Below are 26,613 nucleotides of genomic sequence, written 5' to 3'. Positions count from 1 at the left end.
TTTAAAAAGATAAAAACAACGTTGAATGGTATGATTGAAATTTAAATAGATTGTACATTAACAAAGGATTCCACGCATGCATTCATAAGCTTTTTTTTATCATCCACCTTATTCACGCTCTGTGAAAGCTCATAGGGATCGAGAAGTGCGATAAGAAAGGAGCCCATGAGCAAGTTTAAAACCTGAAAAGGGTACTCGACAGCGACCGGAGATAGTCGGGTTACGGGAGAATTAAAGTCAGTAGTTAGCTCGAATAGCTTCCACTGAGTAGATTAATTATTCGATTCTGATTGATATTTAACACTAGTTGGCCTCACCATATGATCCATATGATCTACAATATTATAATATATACACAACTGACAATCATTAAATTAAACGGTTTCGTCTGTTAAAGATCTACGATCCGTATATATAAATACGATTCATATATAATATTATGTTGCTTCAATAATTAAACCCAATGAATAAGCATCGCATGAATAAGATTATTAGCGATCAACTAATCCAATTGAGGTAAAGCTCAAAGTGCAACCAAGTTTTGTCAGATACAAGTCTATATATATCCATATATTTATAAATTGTGGTTCGTATGTCGATAGCTGAATGATCCGATAGATAATCTAACGATCTTATTGTAGATAATCAATAATACTTTACGATAATAATCTCTTTGATTTAATTGATATTCTAATGTATGAAATTAATACATTAATTGTATTTGCATCGTGATTAGTAAAGTTTCATGACTTATTTGTATATGGTCAAGTCATATCAGGTGCTACTAACAAAAAATTGAATTTTTCGACATCACTTATTAACTGTGTCATTGTAAAAGCTTTTTATTTAATTATTCATTTGTCGATAATAACGCTGTATACACATTAAAATATATATTATCAATAAAGTATCGGTCTTATCATCATAAATTACATTGTTACTAACATTATTCAATATAATCTAGTTTAATTGCATCGTTATATTTTATCTCTTCTTTCATATGATGAATAATATATGCATTATGATCGTTTTATTTTTTATTTATTTTTTTTTCCAACTATTATAAATATCACATGATAAAATTTAGTCAACTGTATTACAATAGCATTGCCATTTTCAATAGTTCATATGTATAAATTTAATCTAATGGATATTTCAATATCACTCCTATACATAACAAAGAATACTATTATTTGGAAAGTCCTGTTCACTTAGCAATTGCTATCGGTTATTTGCATGAGTAGGAGTTCGGTTCACAATACACAACTCGTATATGCCAAGACAACCAAATTACGGGATCGTTTGGTGTAATGATACAACGGCATATCTAGAATATCAATTCACCCAAGGGAATTTGGATTACCAGAAAAGTTACGACTATATATTTATATGTGTGTGTACATAGACAAAGCCAAAGAGAGAGATGAGAGAATATGATGCGTGTAACATGTCGAAATATTACAAACGTATATACTCTTGTTCATCGTTAAAATGCCATTATAATACACGTTGAAAAGCTGTATACACAAAGTATCTCTTTATTCATCGGTTGAAAGCTTTTTGGTCTCTAGAGTGATATTCTCAGTAATCGTATTGCCACTTGTAAAAACGAGATGAGATCTCTTGAGTTGAGTTTGCGTCAACTGTATAACCTCAGGAGGCGAACCAGCGAGAGTATAACAACAGAAAACTCACACTTTTACAACAGAGACTTTACGTATTCCATTGGCACCACTGGGATAACGGAACGAATAGATTCAACTTGATGTCTGGGTTCAAACTTTTAACTTTTCTAGCATCGGTAGTCGCTTTTCCTATTTTTCTTTATTGCGTTTGATCATTGATTTTTATCTAAACCTCAGGATGAATAGCGTATAAAAGTTGGTTTAAAACGTTTTTTAATCTATTTTCAGTTTTGTGCCTTGGAAAATCAGTTCACGACTTAAAAGTTTTATTTCTTATACTTGGTAATCTTTTCAGTTCTAGTGGATTATTCTACACTACAGGTCTTTGATTTATTCACAGTATCTGGCACTCCCTGGTTGAATCTGCAATTGATTTATCCTTTATCAAGTATTGAATATGCACGAAGACTTTGAAAATCTATACAAAAAGCCAACATACAGCCGGTTATTACATTAGCGGTTTCTCGTTTGTCAATAGTTGCAAGAGTAATGTAGTATTTTTAATAAAAAAAAAATTATTTCTTGAAAAAATATTTGATTGTACGTATAGTTTTCTAAGAAAAACATGAGAAATCACCCATTTATTTGTTCAACGAATTTTTTCATAGGCAAAATCAACTTTTAACATAATCAAGAAAACAAGAATTGAGCTTGAAGAAATAATAGAAAGATTGATTGGTTCTTATGTATGCCATTACACAAACCAAATACCAATGACATATACATCATAGAAAAATACATAACATTAAAAAGAAAATTACATAATAATTATTGAAATATGTTGCTGTAATAACTATATAACGTACTCGGCTCATTAACAATCAGATGCAACATACGAAATCTATCAATTAATTCGTAGGCTCCTTCAAATACATGTACTCCATGTATGCATTAGACGAAAATGAATAAAGGAGGGGTATAAACGTATTTAGCTAGTGAAAATATAAAAAGGTAAAATAGAATGGATAAGGATGATTTTTATGGACAAAGAAAGAGTAAATAAAATGATGAGAAGGAATGGAAGGATGAGAACGATGAGTTCGATTGTACCTAAGAAAAAAGACAAGAAAATAAAATGATGGAGGTACACACAGCGATGCCAGTAGTCTAAGAGAAGGATATAAACTCGAAGGGTGAGAGAAGGTCAATTCGTAAATGGGTAAAGAGAAACGAGTCTGTGGTGAGCAAGAAAAAGGAGAAAAGAAGAGTTAAACGAACGTCGAAGCATTGATCTCTTCGTCTTCTTTTTCTTCTTCTCGACTCTTTCACCTTGATTCATCTTGATCGTTTTTTTTTACCCAACTATTTCTTTCTTTTGCTTTTCGTTTTATCGATTGTCTCTACACACAAATACTTGTGTGCACTTAAAAAAAAAAACGTTATTTTACCTTTTTTAATCCTTTAAAAATATTTTTTTTATCTTGTTGGAATTCTGTCATTAACATTAAAAAAAAATCTGGAAAACGGTTGACCCTATGGGTCTCAAACGTCGAGATCTGATGAAAACTCGATTTTCAAAAATCGGACCGAAACCAATGACTCCCTTTTTTTTTGAAAATTTTCAACTTTCATAGCGGGAAGTCGAGAATATGTGTATTTTTAAAAAACCATCACGTATACAAGCTTTAAATCTAATGTGATTTTGAGAACAGGAAAATCTTTGGCATGGCTAAAAAATTGATGCCACGATAAATCATCTGACAAAATTTTTATTATCACAACAGTTATTACATAACTTCTACTAAAAATAATAAACGAAACAGATAATTATTTTCCTTTAGATATATATTAAAAGAAGTGATCAATCTACTAAAATTCGAAATTTGTAAAAATATAACGTAATAAAAAAGTAAAAATTACATTTTAATAAAAGACGTTGCTGCTTCTCTTGATAAAGAGACTTATAAATAATGACTTTTTTTTGTAAATTAAAAATGTTGATAGTCTCTTATGTATAAGTTAATTGAATTAAATTTTTTTTATGAACCATTGTTTCACAATATTTTATCTGTACTTCACACAACCGTGAATATATTTTATATTGAGTAAACTATCGCACTAATTAAAAAATACATATAATAAAGTGTTAAATATTCGATTTATAAACGTCTTAAAATACGTTTTTAATATTAGTATTTTTATATCTCAAATATATCTTGAATATGTCAAATAGTTGTTGCATATTGCACTCTTATAACGAATACCGTTGAGCAATGGTGTACTCTCGCATCAAAATTTTTTAATGATTCACTTATACATTAAAGCATATCCACAAGTTTTATAATGCACTAAAATAGTATAAAGAAGCAGACTATTATAAAAAGGATATTCTAATTAACCAATCTAAGACTTCTTTAAGTCAATTTACTTTGATATTTATGTCAAAAAGTACAATTTAACTATTATTTTAATGATTGTTGGCCTGTACGCCGTTTATAGGGTCACATGTTATTGTGAACACAATAACTCTTAAAAACATCAATAGATCGACCTGATTCCTTTTGCATTAGCTTCAGATTGTTATAGAAAAGAACTCTATGAAATATCTCCATTCAAGCCTTCTTTAGTCAATTATAAGAAATAAGTAACAAATATATTCGATTGCTTAACTAGGTTAACTGATATTCTTGTCTCCTTTATTATAACATTTTTTGGGAAAGCACAACTTAACAAACGCTAACAACAATGTTGGCATGGCAATAGTAAAAAAAAAAAAATAATAAAAACAAGACTTCTCTAAAATTTAATTGTCAATCGGAAAAATAGCGATTTAATTTGAAGAATTTACGTGAAAATGAACATATAATAGATGCATAACAATATAGACAACGATATTTAAATTAATGAAAAACCAATAAACAATAAATTTTGTATTCCAATATCTATTATTGAATTCAGTTTAATATGATTTTCCGATGAATAAATTAAGGATTCCTGATAAAGTACACGGAGAAAACGAGTCTCGAAAATATTCTAATATTCAATATATTTTTAGTAAAAACTCTGATGCGAATCAATAATTGTATTATCTTTATTATTTATTACCAAATATATAGTAAAAATCACAAAATTTATATTGTATATGTTTATCTAAAAAAAATTGCTATATTATTACTTGTATTACTTATTCATTCGTATTCTTTATTAATAGAGCAGCAATTTTTACAAAGAGTTTATTAAATCATTTTTTAACGATGTTTATTTTGTAAAAATTAACTAAAATTGTGTACTCAATAATACAAAATTTTAAAAAGTTACTATCTGTATAGCAATTTCTGTAAATCTCGGATGAATATAGCGTAGTATCAAGTATTATGAAGCAACTAAAAATTATTAAACGGATTGTAATTTTTCCAGGGCAAATCGATAAAATTAACAATTGATAGAGATAACTTGTACGAATATCTACTACAAGTACAAATATTTTATTACAAGTTGAGCGACTTTCGTTCAAAGAAGACATCGGACTGGCAGATTGAAGACAGAATTCGCACACGGGAGATCAGGGTTCGAATCTCGGTCAAGTCAAATGATTTTTAAATATAAAAATTAACACCGACACTCTCCAAGTTTACACGAATAAATTTCAATAAACATGTATAGTCGAGTTTACTCGTATGATTTATTTCTTCGTGTATTGTCTGATAGATGTAACGCATTAATTAAGTGGACAAATATTAAATTTTAAAAAATTGCCACTGTCATAACTAATAAATATTTATTATAACATCAAGATTTCAAGTGTGCACTTTTTGATTTTTTAAGCTTTTTTTTAAATTTTATTCTTTTGCACGAAGTTCAAATTGATTCACACTTACCCAGGAATAAAGGAAGGTTTCTTTTAAAAAATTTAAATTTAATTATGGTGAAAGGATTAATAATTTATTAGTGTTTATTTAAAGACTTAACAGTATGCTAAATGTTGTAAATAAAAAATTTAAAGTGATTATGTAATATGTATTAGTTTACCTAAGAATAAAATATTTCCCTACGGAAAAGGGAGTCTCAAGGAATATACAATTTCCCTAAGGATCATTATTTGAAATAAGTATCCCATTCTTCCTTATACAGGGGTGAGAGAAAAGACACGGCGTTTCACGAGCGCACATTTCCATGTAACGGAGCTAATTAGCGAGTTGCTCTATGCCCCCGCCCCTTCTCAACACTCTCTTCTGCATTTTATTGCTTGCAGACATGAAAGTGACATTACTATACTACCGACAGAGACACGTACTCCAGTAAGAAATAGTCTATCCACTCAAATATATACACCTAGAATAAATTAGTATAGATACAAATCGTAAAATATATCAAACAAAAAAAGTCACGATTGTGAAAAAACGTTTGTTTATCTACTTTCCAAATCTTCATACATTATTTTAGACAATACCAAAAAGATATATTTACTCATTAAAAAAAACAAATAAATAAATATTTATTTTACAACAGGAAAAAAAGTAACCAAAAACAATTTAACATATTTTTCTATTCATTATTCCTGTTTTTTCAATATTTTTAAAACACTCGTGAGTTTTGGTCATTGCTACTCAAAACTTCAACGAGATTCTGCGAAAAACTACGCTTCGATTAGATCCGCTTGGCACTCGCACATCACATCACTCTTCCCCGCCCACAATTCTCATAGCATCCTTTACCGTCTTCTCTCTCATCTTATAGTTCAGTAGAAAATAAAACAAAAACGGAATATATATTCGAGTGAAACGTTTGCATAGTACTCGTCCCAAGCGGAAGGAAATAGAAAGGTGCCCAGCAACGCTCAGCTAACGATACCATTATTTTTCAACAATGAGATTTCCGGGCAAAGCACAAACGCCGTAAAAACAGTTATCTTTTTTTTCTTCAAACTGTTAGTCCTCTTTCTGGAAAATAGAAAGAAAAAAGAAAGAGCTTCTTTACGTTTCTTTCTCCTTTTTTTACTTATTTTATTATTCTATACTCCCTCATGCTTCCAACTCACATTAGCATTTTCCATGACCCTACGCTATTTACACATTGCCTTTGAGTCTTTTCTTGATCGTCGAAAAAGGAGTGTCATACAGTTTTTTCCTTTCAGATGGACTTGTCAAATTCAAATATTTTTCCCATCCAGATAAACGATCTCTAATACTAATAAATAATATAAAACTATACAAAAATATATATTCAAATTCAATTTGCATTGAATTTAAATACAATTTCATTTTTATATGGAATTTTATCCTCCTAATCCTGAATCAATAAGCACTATACTCTTGATGGACACCATTTATCATAAAAAATAAATAAAAAATATTGTAATACAAAAATTTATTACGAACATTGCTAAATTCAATTTTATAAATCGCTAAAATATAAGCGTTTATTCTATAAAAAAAAAAATTTCAATCTCTTGAGTTTGTTGGGAAATTTTCATATAATCTACGATTATGACCAAGTGTTTTTTGTCATCATTTAAATAAATAAATATATATGTATATATTAATTCCATTTTTATTATAATAAAAAAAGCCATGAAATAGATGTGAAGCTTCTTTTCCACATACCTGATTGAAAAAGATAACATAAAAATATATACAATATTCATTATAATAAATCTATGAAAAGCGACACTCGTGCGCGAAAAATATAAATTCTGGTATACATATAAAGGTGTTGAAAAAAATGAAATGTTTTTTGTTAGGTCTCTCGCCATTTCAAAAGATAGTTTTATATGAAAAAAAGAAAAAAAAAAGCAAGAGCTTTGTTAGAAAAACGTCAAGCAGTGATTAAATTTATATTCAAGCTCCAATAAAGTAACATGTAAAAATTAAAACGTAAATTTTGTCTAAAGTGTTGAATCCTCGATCTTATCGATCAACGGTATTTTAAAAATTAATTATTGATATTGACTGCGAATTGAGTAATTGAGTAATTATATACTGTTAACGAGCTATAAGAATACCTTATGCAATGAAGTTCGTTAATTCATTTTCAAAAACGAACTTTCAGCACTTATTAACTTATATTTCGAATTAGAATAACAACTATACACTGTAAAAAATCACCGGGGTAAGTCCAAGCGGTGTAGGTATTAAAATTATCGGTGTTAAATTTACCCCCGAAAGCGGTGTGAAAATAACGCCGCCACCTGTGTAAATATTCTGTACCGGTGTTAAAATAATGCCGCCGCCGGTGTAAATATTCTAGACCGGTGTTAAAATAATGCCGCCGCCGGTGTAAATATTCTAGACCGGTGTTAAAATAACGCCGCCGCCGGTGTAGATATTCTTTACCGGTGTTAAAATATTTTACTTTGTGAATATTTTTACTTACACGATCACTATACTTGTTAATAAATGATATTTTTTATTAATTCTCATAAAGAACTGACATTTTTTGTGTTTTATAATCTTTAAAGTTAATACTCCGGACGGACGCAATTTACCCCGCTTTTACACCGGCATTACTCCACTTTTACACCTGTTACCCCGCTTTTACACCGGTATTACTCCGCTTTAACACCGGTTAACCCGCATTTACACCGGTTTTACTCCGCTTTTACACCGGTTACCCCGATTTAACACCGGTATTTTTAACACCAGTGTATCACTCCTCCTACACCGGTGTAATTTCATTTTTACACCGGGAGGAGTTAAAACGAGTCCATTTTTAACACCGTTCTTTTTACAGTGTATATATAACTATATAGTTATTTGAAAATGACCAATTATTTTTTCTAGATAGAGAAAAAAAATGAAATGCTTTTAGCCATATTTTCATTAACTAAAGTTGAAATAAAGTACTTAGACACGCCGCACTAATAAATGTATGAGTTCAGTCAAAGCATAGCCAGTGCGCACGTTGCTAAAATCACGTATTTCTGTCAACTTTACGAGTATTTACAAGGAAAAACTAAATTCTCTCGGATTTAAATCAAGTTTTATATTTTTTTGATATAATTTCAATGGTTGTCACAACAAAAAAAAAGAAAAATTTGAGCCGAAGAACACTTATTTGAGCTCGACAAATTGTATACTTGGATATGGAAAAATAAATATTTATTTTAGCAAAATATATAACATATTTGAACAATTTAGTGGTTTTGAATAAATGAGTTATTTTTGGCAAATAATGTACTTATTTGAAACAAACAATGATAGTATTTGAGTTAACAGCATATTTAGTTAGCTTGAATATTCTTATTTGTCATAAAGAAATACTAAAAACGGAAAGTTTCAATTGATCCGGTTTATTGCAGACCCAAATATTTTTTTCTTTCAGATATAAATGTGCTTAATAGTTTTCTCAAATATATTCAGAACTAGAGTTCCTAGATGTTAGAACTAGTAACAGTCTAAATCCGCTGGAAATAGAATTAAAAGGATCAAAGTTAGTTTATGGCTTAGAGATCAAAGTTAGTTTATAATTCATATCTTTAATAATTAATCTTAACTCCTGATACATTTTTAAAACATAAATCCATCTATGAAACATGAGTTTATCGATTTTAGCTATAATTGTTTTGTATAGTAGTAAAGTTAGATATTTATTAATGTAAATTTTAAACAATAGCTTAAATATTTGAGCATTGTCCGATAAATATATTTTAAGTAAGCAAGTTTGTGTAATAATTAACAGAAGTCAAACCAAAGCTTATTGATTCTCTAAGTTTCATAATCCCATTGTATGAGATCCAAAAACACCATGATCGTCTTAATACAATTTCTACTGTATGTATTTAGTGCTAATTAACACAGATAGATGCTAATGATATTAAAGTATACGATCTTTGTGCTAACAGAGTGTGGTCTTCTATATGCATATGTAACGAAGAAAACAAAAAAAACATCAATGAGTTTATCCGTTTCTTTCGAATTTAAACTTTTTCTTCCTTTCTTGGCGAACGATCTTTTTAGATACCAAGTGCCAGTAAATTATTGTTTTTATTAGATCTTCTGCTGTTTTAACTCATTATTCATTCATAATTTTAGAAGGAATTTGTTAACAAAATAAATAAATAACATGTGTTAATTTAATAAAAGTTTGAGATAAATTACTAATAAATGAATAATATTTCCATTGATAGATATGTATTATAATTAAAAGATAAAATAAAACGTATACTCTTGAATCAGTCGATTAAGTATTCTCGAGTTAATTTGAGTCGACAACTAATGGTTGCTTATCAACGTTCGTGTCATTCTCCACGAGCAATGGCACGTTTATGCACACATGTAGACTTACACGTTACGTTGATTTGTTTCGTGCGCGCAATTTCGTTAACCAAGCATGTCGGTCAGAGAGTTCAGATTATTATACTGTCATGAAACGCACGACTATTAGCGTGTCTCAATTGTACGTGCCTTTAATATATACATACATAACATATTATAGTTTTACGTTTCCTCCAATATACCCTCATGAAAAATATGTTAGCAAGAATTTATATGATTTTAAAATTATTGTTGCGTACTATGAAAAAAGTTTTATATTATGACTTGACCACAATTACTATATTAAACACTTCCTGAGTCTCATATAAAGCCATAAAAACATCCAACACATTATTAATATACTAATAACAATTTAATCACTTAATCATCAACTATCGACGCAGAATAAAATATTATACTCAAATACAAATTAATAATTTATAAATTACTATAATAGATTTTCCATGATGTGGCATTCTTGAGGTGTGAGAATCAGGTCAACGATCGCGTGCAGAAAAATGGAAAAAAGAAAAGACGTAAAAAATAGTACAGAATTAAATTACCAAGAAAGTATAGATACTATAATATATAAATGCCATTAAAATTTGATATTGTTATTAAAACAATACTTTTGAGATTTAAATATTATTTATAAATTTCAAGATTACGAAGATTGTATAATAATATTTTTTTTTTATCAGAAGAATTTGCAAGCATATACACGGAATTGATTACAAATAATAGCCACGTCATAAACCGGTTAGTAACTGGCGTATTACCAAGGCTAATTAATAACCCACGCGATGAGACTCGGTGCGGCGGCATTTTGTCAATACGCCCTACAGTTTATTGCCACTTGACGCCTTGAATTTTGATCAAGTTAAGCCAATTAATTGATTGGTTTAATTTGATGAACTACATGGAATAAAAAAAAAGTTGGTTTCACTAAAAAATCCATTTACTAAATGCAAATAAATCGTTAAGTGCATTATAATATTTCTTTGTTTTTTTTTTTTTTCAATGAACAGCAAATTCTTTTGCAAATAACAGGATCACTATATTTTAACATATAAAAGAAAAAAGTAAGTTCTCTACTATTATATAAAATGCAGAAGACGTTTTGAATAATTGAATTATATGACATTAAAAATATCTTGAATAATTTTAACAAGAAATTTTATTGAGCAAAATGCAAATTATGATAATTATTTAAATGCACAAAAAAAAATATTGAGAAAAAATTTTTTCCTTATACTGATGACAACGGTATTTTGATATAGCTCTGTTTACGACATAAAAAACCAGTTATGAAAAATTCTAACATTTATTTAATATCCAAGTATGCAATCATTTTTGAGTTTTTTTCATTTGTTTTCCAATTGTAAAATATTATATACTCTGTACTCACTTATAACAGTTTTTACCAATATAATCACTTTACCTTGTTTCCAAAGGTTATCAAGGACATAATATATTTTTACGAGTGAAAAAAAAAATTTTTTTTAGCTCAAAGAAAATATTGTCGACTCAAGAAATATTTTTGGACCAATTAGGACAATCAAAATTTTTTTTTTCAACCCGGGTCAAAAATAAAACTTAATTTAGACTTAGTCACGATATAAGGCAACCAAGTCTAAATCAAGTTTTGTTTTTGACCCGGGAAGTCAACATATTTTTTACACTTTAATAAAGAAAAGTTACATGTTTAAATAGACGAATTTCTCAAGGCTCATTTAAGCTTTATCAAACCTTTGAACTCAACCTATGGCCAATAAATAAAAAAATAATATTCGTTGAGATGAAAGTAGTAGAACAATTGCATAACTAATTGTAGTTAAAATATAATATACAATACTACAGTAATAACATTTTTTTTTTCTTTAATCTGAGATTTTATTCTGTATGTGATCGACAAAGTTTACTGTAGTACTCTATAGTACTGTACAGAGTGAAGACTTGACTCAATTTTTAAATCAATAAGAATAACAGTTTAGAGGATTTAAAAAAAATAAATTTTTCAAAATTTACTTTTTTTTTTTTTGCATTTCTTTCATATAACTTATTTAAATATCGGTATCAAAATATAACTAGGTCTATCTTGTTATAACATTCTTGATTCGCAAAACTAAAAATTAAAATCTGATAATCTGGTTGTATAACATGAAATATTATACGAAAACAATCCGATTTTTTGTAAAGATGAGTGTAAAAAAATGTATTTTAAAGCTCGAAGCACTCAACAACATATGTCTAATAATAAATTTGAACTGAGTTCGAAAACTGCTGTATATTTCACGGCTGGCCCACCGAGTCAATGGTTTTAAAGATTTTGTATAGTAACGTAAGCATTTTAAAAGTACGCTATTGGTTTTATAAGACTACTTAATAAAATTTTTAGGAAAAAATATGATATCGTTAAATATATTGATTGTATGCACCACAACTTCAAGTTAATGTTAATAATCACGTGACCAGCTGTACGAGGGATTGAGCCTTAGGTTACAGTGCACTGGAGAAAATAGTTAGCAAGGTGCTTGATATACACTTTTAGTGTTTGTCTTATTATAGTGTGTTATAAGTTTGTTGCTTGAGGTCGGTAAAAAGATCAGTTGCGCACAGTTTATGCTTACCACATGTTACTAGCTCGTTTATGTTTATATACACAATCAACATAGTATATTTATTCCATATTCGATTCAATAAAACGGATGTAGATGTACACATAAAAACGCACATGTTTAAACAAATTCGGAAATAAATAAATTTATATAAATATATACATGTGCGTATATGTGTGTTGTCTCTGTGTGTGTGTGTGTAATTGTATGATATAGAAACAGACTTACCGTTAAGTATAAAGTAGACTATATATTCACCGGATGTCGTTGGAAACCGTCGAACTTCGAGTACCTGGACAACCCACTATTTCCTGAAAAAAAAAAAAAAAAACAACAGACGTTATTTTTTTTTTTAGTTAAAATGACTTCAAAAAAGTACATTATGAGAGTATAGATAATAAGTGACGCAATAATATCGGTATTTCAAAAAAACAACTATAATCCATTGTAACCTTTGAATTCTTAAACACATTTTAACGAAATCCATGGTCCATTTTCACTTTCATTGTACGAAAAAAAAACATCTGCACTTACATTTATGCAATAACTTTAGAAAACTATTGTTTTTACAAATCAATTTCGTTATACTCCAACAAACAAAGTTTCTGTAATTGAAACAATCTAAGTGGCTTCTATTGCGTTCATCCGAATCAGTTATTACTCCACCATATTTTAAATTTGTTACTTCAGCAGGTTTTTATTTTTAAATAATACTTAGCTATATTTCAAAATACTAATAAAAGTTTTTAAAATATATATATAATATATTTGTCCATTAGTTGATATGTTTGCACGAGCATAAAATTACGTTCGTTTAAACATACCTAAGCATATTATGGTATGTGATGCACAGAGAAATAAAACATAAATGTTCATAGGAGAATATAAAGCGTTTATAAAGCAAATAAATCTCAAAGTTATCATGGTAATGCAATTATAATAAAGCATTCTGTAGTTTTCCTTGACTTTTGCGGGAAACGAGAAGAGAGAAGGGAGATAAATACACCAAAGCAGTTAAGAATAAGGTCAAAAGTTTTACTGGTACAGGAGTGTATATGCCGGACGCAGATGGTACATCAACGATAGTCTTGCGGCTCTGAACGCGGCAAAGTACTACAAGCTACGTTTTAAAGTTGATACATGCTCGATAGTCATTTAGTATTGACCAAAGCTGAGTGTATCGTAAGGTAAATGTCGACTTTTCGCAACACAACCTTTATACTTCTTCACCTTATCAATAGAATTTTTCACGTTTCACATGCAACATCATCATCGTCAAAAATATTTATTCCTTTTCTTTTTGAATTGTTCGTAATTACTTTTTTTTTAATACTCATATATCATATAATCAAATTGTTAATTAACTAAATTTTTGATTGCTTTAAAGTATAATGATTTGAATGTGTTAAATTAAAAGTTATTTAATGTCTTTTTTAATTGTTTGTGAGTTGAATTTTATTATGATTGCGTGACTAAAATATCGTGAAAAGCTTTTTAAACTACGGGCATCAAGTTTTTAAATTAATTTTCAAACAATTGCAAACTTTTGTTATGCATAAATGAATAAAAAAAAACATGATCAGGATTGAAATTGATAATTATAAATTGATAGTTTTATCGAAATAGGTGAAAAAAAATTCAATAGAGGTTGAAATATTTTGCTTATGATAATTTTTGTTTGATGTTTCGTATCATACTACAATACATATTTATTGGTATTCTATGTATGAGTCACGATAAAATCACCATAGCCGAACGAATTTCCAAAAATTCCGAAGTGCATTGGAAACAAATGAAAAAGATAGGAAAGAATGAATTTAAAAAAATGAAAGACAAGACCTACGAAGGAGACCGACTGCAGTTGGAAAATTATTGTCAGTTAGAAGGCAAGAAGGGAAAAAATAAGAAGTAAAAGACAAAGAGGAAGCAGCAGAAGAGTAAAGTTAGTGCCGCGGCGTGACTTTAGTCTCACATACCTGTACCTGTACGAAAAGAAGCAAGCTCGCAGACGATGAGAGAGAGTAAAAGAGAGAGAGAAAGCTGTGTGGACTGGCGAGAGGTACAAAATAAAAATAATAAATAAATAAAAAAGATAACTAGAAGAAAGAGATGAGTACTTTTTAAGAGTAAGAAAGATAGTCGTAACAAGAGAGTAAGAGGACAAGATTCGACCCCGCGGTGCCTTTCATAGTGCCACAAGATTATCAAGACGGATGAATCAGAGTCTCAAGAGAAAAAGTGCGAATAACAAGATCTAGAGAAAAAGAAAAAGACTCAAAAAGATTTAAAAAAATATAATAATAATAACAATAATAATGATAAATAAAAATAAAATATAACTTGTTTTCGTAACACAAAATAAAGGTTATTATTCCGTGTAATTAGTGCCTGTTATGGAGTTGAATCCATCGCATAAGAGAAAAGAGAATATGAACGAGACTTCTCGTTTATTCCCACTTCTTTTTAGCATCAACGAGCCCTGCCACTGACAGGTGAATATCCACGAGGTAATGCTTTTGTTCAAAGGTAAAAAATAAAAAACTTTTAAAGTCTCTGAAACTATTAAATCGTTGCTAAACCACGAAAGTCAACTGTATCATTCTTCTTTATTATCTTTCTTTATCTACTTTACATACAACAAAATTCATAAAATATAATAAAAGTAAATTTTACTTTTTCGTAAAATTAATTTGTTTGAAACCTATATAATGTTTTGTATACAACAAATAAAAATTGTCTTAAATACGTACACTAAAAAAGAAGGAATATCAGAAAGAAGATATGTTTAAAAGTTTCTTTATTACAAAAACAATATATGGTATCATAATTTATTTAAGGTTATAAACTTTTTTACGACTGAATTTATGTTGTTGTAAAAAAAAAAAAAAATTATGTGATTATGATAAAAAAATTCTCGTTAACAAGAATAATAAAATGTCTCATTAAAAAAATCTGATTTTGAGTGCTTGTAGACTACAATTGTTAATCAATTTAAATAATGCAAAAACCGATTGATCTCGTAGGCCAACTGAAGAAACTTCTGCATCTGCGAGGTTAAAGAACTTGAAGATATTACACGCAGAGAATTTTTGAGTAAAAATTACCCATAAAGTTTGGTACTACAAGGACATCAGTAACTAAATTTTTACTATGTTAGTCGAAATTGCACTTCATTTACATGCTATCGAGCAGTATACTTTACAATGTGCATGAGAAAAATTGAGATTTTTTCCACATGTCCTCACAGTATCATATTTTTGGGTAATTTTTACTAAAAATTTCTCTGCGTGTACAGTGTCTGTATACAGTGACAAATCTAAAATGACAATACAAAAATTTTCCCTGAAAATTGGCTGATTTAATCACATAATTTTTATCAATTTTCAAATCTTTACGTATCAGCGAAAAATGAAGAAAAAAATATTCATTTCTTTGAGTTTGTACAGTAAGATAAACAAACAAAATACTAAGCTAATTATTGCAACTTGAATAAATTCCTATAAATTTTTTTAAAATATCCAGGCATACACGAAAAGAATTTATCAATCAAATTTACCTATGAAATGATTTTATAAAAATAATAATAATAAACCAGAGTGCTATCAATCATATTATTGACGCTTTTATAAAATTTACTATGCTCTCTGTGGAAAAATTATTGTACTATTACCTAATATATTTCATTTTTGCATATGAATACATCTATTTCTTGTAAAATTCAAAGCAAAGTAGTATAGATTTTCTTGAACTGTCATTAAATTCTTATTCTATTATTGGTGTTGAGTTTATTAGTAATTTTTTTTTATGCGGGCCAAAAGTATTACCGGAGTAAAGTTGGGCTTTGTGTGAGTATTTTTTTATTTCATTTTCAATAAAATAAACGCTTAACTTAAGATTCGATCTATACCATAACCTTAATCGTATTACTATTGTCAAAATTTTATATGTAGAAACATTTTATGGTCACATGAACTGAATAACTTTCACAAGAATATTTGAACTCGATCAAGAATAGCCGATTGACTATTAAAGCACTTAGAATATCTCTTGTGCAGCACAGTAAATAATTTTTATGAGATACAATATAAAATTTCAAGTTTTTTTGTGGCTATTTTGCTTGTATGTAAAAAAAAAATATAATCGACTGTATAGGATATTTTACTAAATTAGTATCTTTTCTCGTATTCTCAAGTACAATTTTTTAAGATCCCATTAAAGTTTACTTTGACAACTTTAAAAATTTTTTAATTCTCGCGTAAAGTTTGCCGTAATGTCAAAGAGTTTTGAATAAACTGTAATTTTATGACTAGTGCTGTATAATTTTTCATGAAGAATTTTCTTTGTGTGGATAAAGAATTTATCTTTACACTCATCGTTGACGTTTTTGAGTTAAATTTATAAAAAAAAAGAATAATGCAAACTAAAAAATTATTCCTATAAAAGTTTTTAAGACAGCGCAATCGATTGTAACTACTGGCTTGACGGGTGGAAAGCTTTATTATTAATGCACCCAGTTTTCGCAACTTGTCTCGTGTGGAAAGTTCAATACCTTGATCGACATATCCATCATTTCCTTTATGTTCCTGTCTTTGCTTGAAATATAACATTCTACACGAATAAAACTGTTTGTAACTATAAAACATATAACAAAAAGAAAAAAAAATCGATCATATTCAATTATTTGCATTATTTATATTTACTTTTTTTTTCATTGTTAAAAATAAAAATAATTTTTTTGACTTAGAACTTAAATAAATGATATTCAGTACGTCAAAAAAGTAAAATGGGGATATTTGAAGTTAAATTACAAATATACCAGATAGAATAATTAAATGATAATTTCTAGCAATTTAATATAATTTCCATAAAAGCAGTGTACGTGCGAAATTATGAGTAAAACCTTATGAGGTTGAGAAAAATCGAGTGTAGGAAATACAACCAAGTATCGATTTTACCCCTGAAATGATGACGATGACAATATATAAGAAAAACGACCACACTTATACGTACGTGATGTCACTATACATAAGTTGTTTTTAATATTTTTCCTTCTTTACTTATATACTTTAAGAAGTTACTGACGTTTAAATCGATAGACCATATCACGTCTTAAAAATTCAAGAAACACTTGTCATGAAAACAAAAGTGACAGCAATTCAAAGCTAAAATGTCAGTCATCTGTTTTTTTATTACCTGCTAAAACAATTTAAATGATGTAAAACGACTTAATCTATAATGTGAATTTAAAACAAGATTTCGAAATAGACAAAAACTTCATTAAATTAATCTATAAAATGTGTGCTATATTAAGTAGATTGATGTTGTATTTAAATCAAGTAGAAATTATGGAAGTTGTATACATATGAAATATTCACCAATTAATTAAATGAAGTAAATAGTAAAACAAAAAATAATTGAATACATTTAAAGTACATATTAAAACTCCGAATCGGAGCAAATGCCAATTGAAATAAAATCCAGAATACTCCAAAATCACTCCACTGAAAAGACAAGCTTTCTATTTACTCCGTATGTGGAGTGATATTTTTTAAAACTCTGAATGACGAAGTAAGTTCGAATTGAAATAAAATCCGTAATCACTCCGAACCTACTCTTGATTTTTTACAGTGTAATAACATAGATTTTAATTAATAAAATTTTTTTGTAAAATAATCAAATTAATACAATGATCAAATGACTTTTCCAATTTTGAATAATATTGCAATACTTGTTAAAATAATTAGAAAAGTTTAATTTCCCCTTGATGATTATAGTAGTCGTCACCAGGGTCGAACGATGAGGCCAAGAGTCGTTCAAACTTTGTCCCACGCTGACTTCATTTCCTGTCCACTGAGAATTATATCGCGGCTGGATGCTTCTCCTTCTCAATTCAAATATACACCATCAAATCCCCCAGCATTGTGCTCAGTCTAGCTACTTTTCCCGCAATCATTAATAAAAATTTGTAAAGTTTGTTTTTCGCACTAACAGGTTTCTTATGAAATTTAAAACAAATTTTTTATTAAAAATAATAACTTTCAAAGACAAAAAAAAAGTTTGTAGAATTTAAAAGTGAATTTCTCAAACGTTTGTAACGATAAAAATAAAGAAAATTCGAATTCATAATAAAATTTTAAATTTTCAACTATAATAATTTTTCAATTAATTGACTTTGGATATCTTACCGAGAAGTACTTATCAAAATAACTTTTTTTGTATTTTATCAACGAAACAAATCTATTCTATAAAAATTTAATTAAACTTTATTAATTTGTGATTAAATATTAACGATAATTTTATATGGAGGAATCATACAATTAATTTTTGGCCAACTTAAATATATCAAATCCTAAATCTGTATATCCGCGATGTTTCATTAAATTTTTATTAAGTTAACCGCTTTCGTTTTCTTAGGAATCGTCATGTTTTATTTTAAGACCGCGGCGCCAATGCTTTTATACTCGTATTAAATAGAAAACGGAAACAATAAAAACTAATGGTGAGAAAGTAGATGATGTGGCTTTGGTAAAATACACCAACGGCTTGAACCTCAATGTACTTATTGAAAGTAAACGAAAAGATGTGAATATGTGATTTTAAATCTATTCTACAAAAAATTATGTTTATCAAAAAATGAATTAAAAGTAGATTCGTTGCTACTTTCGAGATTTATCATGTAAGCATACAAATTTATACACAAATATATAAAAACAAAAAAAAAAGTGATATCAATGTACGAAAGAATAACATTTCGATGAGACCATTATAAATTTATTGTTTCTTCAAGTCTTGTCTTTGAAATAGTCTGCACATTATATTTTTAGGGAGTGATATAAAATATAAATACGATTTGAATGTAATCGAAGTGCTTGCAGAAATCACTATAATCGTTTTGACGTGACAGTAAAGCACACTAAGAACGTTTTCGATTAACACGTGCAGAACAAAACGCTAACTTTGTCATAACAGATTGATAAGTATTGATTCAATATCAAATATGTATGTCACTAAAAAAAAAACCAGTAGACTGATCATACAATTTTCTATTGTTCACGTCACGAACCTTAAAGTATTTTTTTGAATAATGTTTAATTTTTTCTAGAGCGAGAGCATTTCCAAAAAAGGCATCACCCCTAATGAACAATTTGTTTAATTGATCTTAAAAATTTAAAAATCCTGAATTCCGATAATTTATATTGCTGTAGAATTCATCCAAATTATTTGATTTTTGTGGAAATTCGCATTTACGAAAACAAGTTATTTACATTCACGCTCTAACGTCTCTTAGAGAAAACAAAAATGAATTCTGAGACTTCAAGACGTGAACATTTGATGAAAGATTGCTTAGAAGACCCTAGATTTAGATTAAAAGCTACGCTTTTTTGTACATTATCACAAAAAAAAAAATTAAGTGCAGTTGTTGTTCATAATAAAGACGTATATGTTTAATAGCTCACATATATTGAACCAAAAGAATGGATAATTTAGATAAGCTATAAACTACTATATCACGTATAGCTACGTTCAATATATAAATATGTAAAACAGTGCAAATACATCGTTGATTGATTTTAATCTATAAAATGACCTAATTATGAGTTACAGACAAATATATCGATCATTAAAAAAACAATATTGAATAAAAAGTTCGGTTTTAATAACATAAAATTATAAATAAAAAATAATTATTATAATATATTGAGACCATTTCAATTTAAATAAATTATTTCCGACAGAAATATTATGTACCTGAAGATCGGAACGTTTTTCTCGCAACGAAAATGAAAATAATTCATGAAATTCGTGTCTAATAGCGACTTCAGGGGTAGTCGGGGGTGGCCTGTCATTTTCGGGTAACGTGCGAAACATTTACGAAATCTAGATCCAGTAGATTTTTTACTTCTCATTTCTTTTTTCTTATTTTCGTCTCGCGAAAAACGTTCCGATCTTCAGGTACATGAAATGTTTAGCCGGTTTGATTATTAAAATAGATCTTATGAATTGAGTTTTACGAGATTCAACTAATTTATTTTGAAATTTTATTAAAATTTTCCAAATAAAAAATTGTATTCTTTATAAATCACTCTAAGCCTTAAATAATTACTTTAATAATTGTTCATATATGTATACTTTTAACACTTATGAATACTTAAATTTTAATAAACCAAAAGAACTGACGAAAGGTTTTATGGAAAAAGATGAAATAAAAATGTTTTAATGCTTAAATATTTTATGACTCTGTGAAATAATAAAGACATTTGTCGAGGCCACCAGTACTTTAATGCTTCTATACAACTTTAATTAACATCACGTTCTCTTAAATATAGCATAAAAATTTTATATAGTAGCACTGTTAATGATTTTCATCTCCTATGTAACCATTCTATCTATTCGGTTTCTCACTTTGTACATGCATGTATTCTAAAACTATTGTATTTTTAACGCCCCAATTCAGTGAAAACAAAAAACAAAGAAAAAAAAATGAACAATTTAAAATGAAATAAAAATATATAGATTTTAATTTGACAAAATAAAAAACGCTTTACACTTCAATTTTTTTTTTTTTAGAAATAATTTCATTCTGCTAAAAAACCTTTAATCGTTATTTTAAAATTACTATCATTTTATCTATTAATTGAAAACAGATACGTTATTCCTCAAAAAAAAAAAAAAAAAAAAACTACAATGACACATATTACATTTAGTATTAAGAAAATTGAAAATACTCAACTCGTCATGTCAGCTTTATCTCAATCTATGCGGACTCAGTGAAATATTCACAGATTAATCTAGCAGAATTTGCTAGAAATCACAATTTACTTTTTTTTAACCCTCGGCCAAGATTTTCATTTCAACTCTCAAGAGAACGAGACAATATATTTCATAAAAGAATACATTGAATAATTTTTAATAGCATGCTAATGTAATAAAGATTATTATTATAATTTTTTATTAAATATTAAGTGAAATTAGTTATTAATGTACTTTCAAAGAGACATAAATTAATACTTAACTCGTAATCTCTTGATATATAATATAATATCATCTAGTTTTGAATTTCTTATTAAAAGTTTGATAAGAACCAGTTCTTATAACTTTTACTTTAGATTATGGAAACATATTCGCAACATTGTACGCAACTTTTTTTTTATATTTTTAAATTTTTATCAAAAGAACATGAGAAACAATGTAATGCGATAGTGATGAGATAATACTTATTCTTTCTTTTATAATTTTATTCTTATTTGCATTCCATGTACGTTGATATGAGCCTGACAATAGATTAAAAAAAAAAAAAAAAAAAATTAAAAAGTATAAAAAATAGATTATTTTTTCAAATAAAAAAAAACGAAACACGTAAACAAATTTAAAAATGAAATAAAAATTTTTTTAATGAAAATTAAATTAACATGCGATAAAAAATGATTAAAAATAAATAATAAGTCAACACTGCAGAGAGCTTTGGATTATAATATAAAAACCATAATCGCTGGGGATAAATAAAAAAAAAAGTGGCCAAATAAATCGAGTTTAGCCCCGTCGATTTAAACAGCATATTATGCAAAACAGTATACAGTAATAAAGTATTCTAACAGGGCAATGTAAACTTGTCATCTTTAAAAAGAACACCAATTTGTCTTTCATACAGATATATTTTAAACATTGATAACATATTATTATGCACAATATATTTTGTCCTTCAAATTTTATGTTTCAACATATTTAAACTTTTTGAATAAAATGCATAAAAAATATATTGTACTTATAATCAGAATATCTCTTTTTAAAATGTATTATTCATACCGAGTTTTTTTAACATGCAACAAAATATTTAAAAGCAAAATATAAAATAAAAAATATATTCGAGAGGATAAAAATGTGAGCTGCTTTACAGGAGAAACCTGATCTGTTTTAATCCAACTGATCCGTACGTTTAATCATTACAGAATAAAAAAAAAGTGTTATTGTATTATCGTCAAAGGTAATAATACTTAAAAATAAAAGTACTTATCATTCCCCCAGTCTATTAAAATCCCACGAGTCTCTCTTCATTGCGATGTAAACTAACAAAACCACCCTTTTTCTTGCAGAGAAGTTATGATTAACAGTCACGACGATGAACAGAGTTAAAAACCCGTGTAATACTACTCATCTCCGGATCTCTCTTATCGATTTTATGTACCCAACCTTCAATGTTTTTTTTTATTCATAATTAATTATACTCTAATTAGTTGGTCATCTGTTCCTAATATGCCTTTATTTCTCAACCTTTAATCATGAACTTTTACTATAATCAATTAACTGTAAAATTTAATTTTCCTTTTCTAAATATATTTATGTTTCAATATTTTTTATGCTCTAGTTTTATTTTCAAGTTATTTATATAGATTTCTTTCTTTACTTATATCGTACATTTTTATTTTTATGTGTATATCTTTCTTGACCAAGACAAACGACTATTCTTTGTCCAACACCAATAGCAATTTTCTAAACTAACAGAGAGAAGGCCAGCGGATTGCCTCAAGGTTGTGGAATGCAATGATGACACTTTCAACCCCTTATAATAAAACAGCTACTAGGGTGTATGAACGGAAAGGATGTATAAAAGAAAATAATAGTTCTGAAAAGATTAAAAAAAAAATATCATCTTCAATGGTATAGTACGTTAATACACAATCCCTTTAGAAGTTTTCAACAAGGTCTTTAAGTGGCTCATCAAAACTGCTCTTGGCAATCGGAAGAGAAATGTATACACCGATTGTATAGCAGACTCTTGAACTCTTGTATATATATAAGTTTTTAGGTATAGATATGTCGTAGAAATTTCGTCCTTTGCTAAGGGTCTCATAGCACAACTTTGAGAAGATTTTGCCACAATATGTGCTAATTAGTTAAGAAGGTTTGCAAAATACCGCCAGCTCAAAAACTTATGTTATGACACATATATACTATATAACGCGCCTTATCATCATGAAGCAGCCCACAATTCTTAACGCAAATAATACTTTGTATTGATCAAGTTTATTAATTAGCAAATTTTGCTGATAAGTTTAGAAACGATTACTATTTAAAATTTTAAAAATACATCATTTTTATGATTTTAATCTTGAATGATTTATAAATTAATTAGTTTATGACCTTTAAAGATCATAGCTACGTTCCAAAACAATTATATTCAAGTTTGAAATGGTAAGCTTTAAATTTTATATTTTGTGTAAATTCTGATGGCAATTTTTTTAATTTTGCGATGATGAAAAATTTTCTAAAGTACAAAAAAAAAGTCAACAATCTTTAGTTCCCTTTCTATTTAAATGATTTCTAATCAATATTTCTTTTGATTTTACGATAGAGAATAAAAACTTTCAAATTTCAGAAAAATCAATTGCTTTAATAATAATTTGTTGCGAAATACTGAATATGAATAATTCGTATTTTTTAAAATAAATGGGTCGATTTTCTGAGATATATAATTTATTTTGATAAATCTACCTTATCTCGACTGTGAATGGCACATCTTTCAACTAGTCTTACGTATGCATTATATTCGTACTTCAATCGAATTCCAAACTATATCTTCTGTTGTGTGACTGTCTAATGAGTCTATTACACATATCTATTACCAACACAAATCTCCTAGTTTCACGCTGATTGTTAAACTTCTTCTGTAGATTTATATGCTAATGAGTACTAGAAAACTTAGCTGAGTGATGTGCATACTCTGGATCATAAGTAAACTTTGTTCAAATTTAATAATTATTTTCAACTACTGTAATAAAATTGTTGATTAACAATGTGCAGAAAAAAAAGTACAAGAATAAAAATTTTAACTATTTCATACTGTAAATTTAAAATAGTGTCTTACTTATGTATTTTTAAATGTCTTAATTCTCATTGAAAACTTCAATAGATATTCTGGTTTTATGTTTGATGTTAAGTTAAATCTTTTAAATTGAAATATTTTATCTAATGACTAACAATTTTTTTGCAATTTATTTATTTTTTTAATTTTATCAAAAACATGAGAACTTCATTAACGCTAAGTAGAATTAAAATCTTAAAGTTGGAAGATGCAATAATCTCCATTGAAAATAGAGTAGAAAAATCTTAATCAAAATAACATCGCCGAGACCACCTGAATTGATAGAAGGAAAAAAAGGTCCTTTGAAGTCGGTCTAAAGATCGGTCGGGAACGTTCGAAGAATGCTCCAGGTGCAGGAGAACTCGAAATACGTGGTAAGGAAAAGAAATTGATGATAGAGGCTGAAGGAAAGAATGAAAACATCGAAAAAGACTGAATGTCCCAAGCTACTCTCGTAAATGACGTCTGCCTCAATTTAATACCATCTGTAGCTTTATATTATAAATATTCTTAGCGTACAAATAGATTCGTCTTTGAGCACTATCACATTGAAGTTTTTTTTTTTTTAAATATCAACATAAAGTTCAAATTCTATATATTTTTTTAATATTCAGTCGAATTCTTAAAAATGAAAATGAGTCGTTATCGGATGGCAAAAAAATACCTCAGTTAAATAAATATATATGTATATTATAACAAAAAAAAATAATATCAGATATCAAAAAACAGAATTCTAAAAAAATACATGCTGAATATTATTATTCCAAAATAAAAGTAGATTTCTACAGATCAAATAGGTTTATATAATTTAATAAAGTCTGTAAAATCAAACTTTTATATATATGTTCGCATAATTGTTCTTTTTTTTTTAATAAAAATAATAGGTAATAAAAGGTCTAGAATAAGTCGGTAAAATTCTTTCCTTTGAAGAGGTGATGGAGTGAAAAACTAATTGAATTAAATAAGAAAGTATTAGTACTAAGTATAGAATTGAAGAAATTTAGTACAGAAAAAGAGAGAGAGAGAGAGAAAGGAAGATAAAAATGAGTAAATGCTATAGGATGCAGAGTGGAATGGAAGAACAAGCTCGCAGCAGCACAGTTAGTAATCCGGCTGCACAAGATGTAATCCTAGTTATACGGCACATCGAGCACAACAATGAGAACTCTACTACCTGCAAAAAAAAAAAAAGTTTACCCGAGTCCTAAGTGTGCTGCGATCAATTGTAGGCGGACACGCACGTGTACATGAAGCTCCCTCAATACAACGATTGTCAGCGTCTTTAGATCCCATGCGAGATCGACAGGTTTGATAGCGTTAATTCAATACCTACATACTCAAATGCAACAATGATCATACATTTGATCCATCACTTTTATTACAAATTATTCCATCAATAAAAGTTATTTCCTTACATTTAATTGCTTATTACTTCCCTTATTATAGTTCAATTTTATTTCATGTCTTTTTACGAACTACTGTCAATAATAATACTAATATATGTAATTAGTATTACTATTATTATTATTAGTACTAAAAAATTTTAGTACAGATAAAACACGAATATCAATATGAATATAAAAAAATTATATTTTATTTCTCAGCAATGAAAAAGTTGTTGATTTAAAAAATCACAAACACTACATTAATTTATAAAATAATTACATAGTTCATTCGATATGCATAAATAATTAAATTCATAACGTATAGATCATTGCATTATGATAAAATATTGATTGCGTTGAAATAAACTTCATTACTTTGGTAATGAATACATACGTCTCATGTTTTAAATCTATACCATTAAAAATTGTATTAAAATTAATAATTTCTCTCTTGCGTATTTCAAACGCGAATGCGCTCTGTGTTTACAAGCACTCTAAAATTATCAGTTAGTTCACTCATAGTACACGAAAATAAGTAGAAATACATATTATCATAAACAAAATTTATTGAGGAACAATTTATATTTTATACTATTCAATTAATTATTATATTGATTTGAAAATATTTAATTGATTTAATCCAAACAGTCCTTCTCATTTATTGTCTCATTTGGAAGTTTGAAAACACGATAACTTCTGAAAAATACAACTAATCGTCCTAATTATTATTTTTTTTTTAATATAACGTTGGGTTTATGAGACGTAGAATGCTATCGAAAATCACTATCGAAATCATTAGCATTGCTTGATAGATCTGTTAAATTCCTATTAATTTTAATTATTTTAATTAGACGAAATTAGGTTTAATAGCAT

At 27.9% G+C, this 26,613-nt stretch overlaps 1 protein-coding gene across 2 annotated transcripts in view; it reads right to left on the bottom strand.

Annotated features, from left to right (window-relative positions):
* The window catches only part of LOC130672273 (uncharacterized), a 109,332-nt gene that overhangs the window by 63,982 nt on the left and 18,737 nt on the right, over nt 1-26,613 (bottom strand). For both annotated transcript variants that reach the window (XM_057476728.1, XM_057476727.1), the window contains exon 2: nt 12,724-12,806. The gene's annotated coding sequence lies outside the window, so the exon portion shown is untranslated. The remainder of the gene's footprint in view (nt 1-12,723; nt 12,807-26,613) is intronic.

This window comes from Microplitis mediator, chromosome 7, assembly GCF_029852145.1.
Source record: "Microplitis mediator isolate UGA2020A chromosome 7, iyMicMedi2.1, whole genome shotgun sequence".
NCBI classification, from domain to species: Eukaryota; Metazoa; Arthropoda; class Insecta; order Hymenoptera; family Braconidae; genus Microplitis; species Microplitis mediator.
Note: the sequence above shows the minus strand (reverse complement) of the source record. Positions and strands in the feature narration are given on the sequence as shown.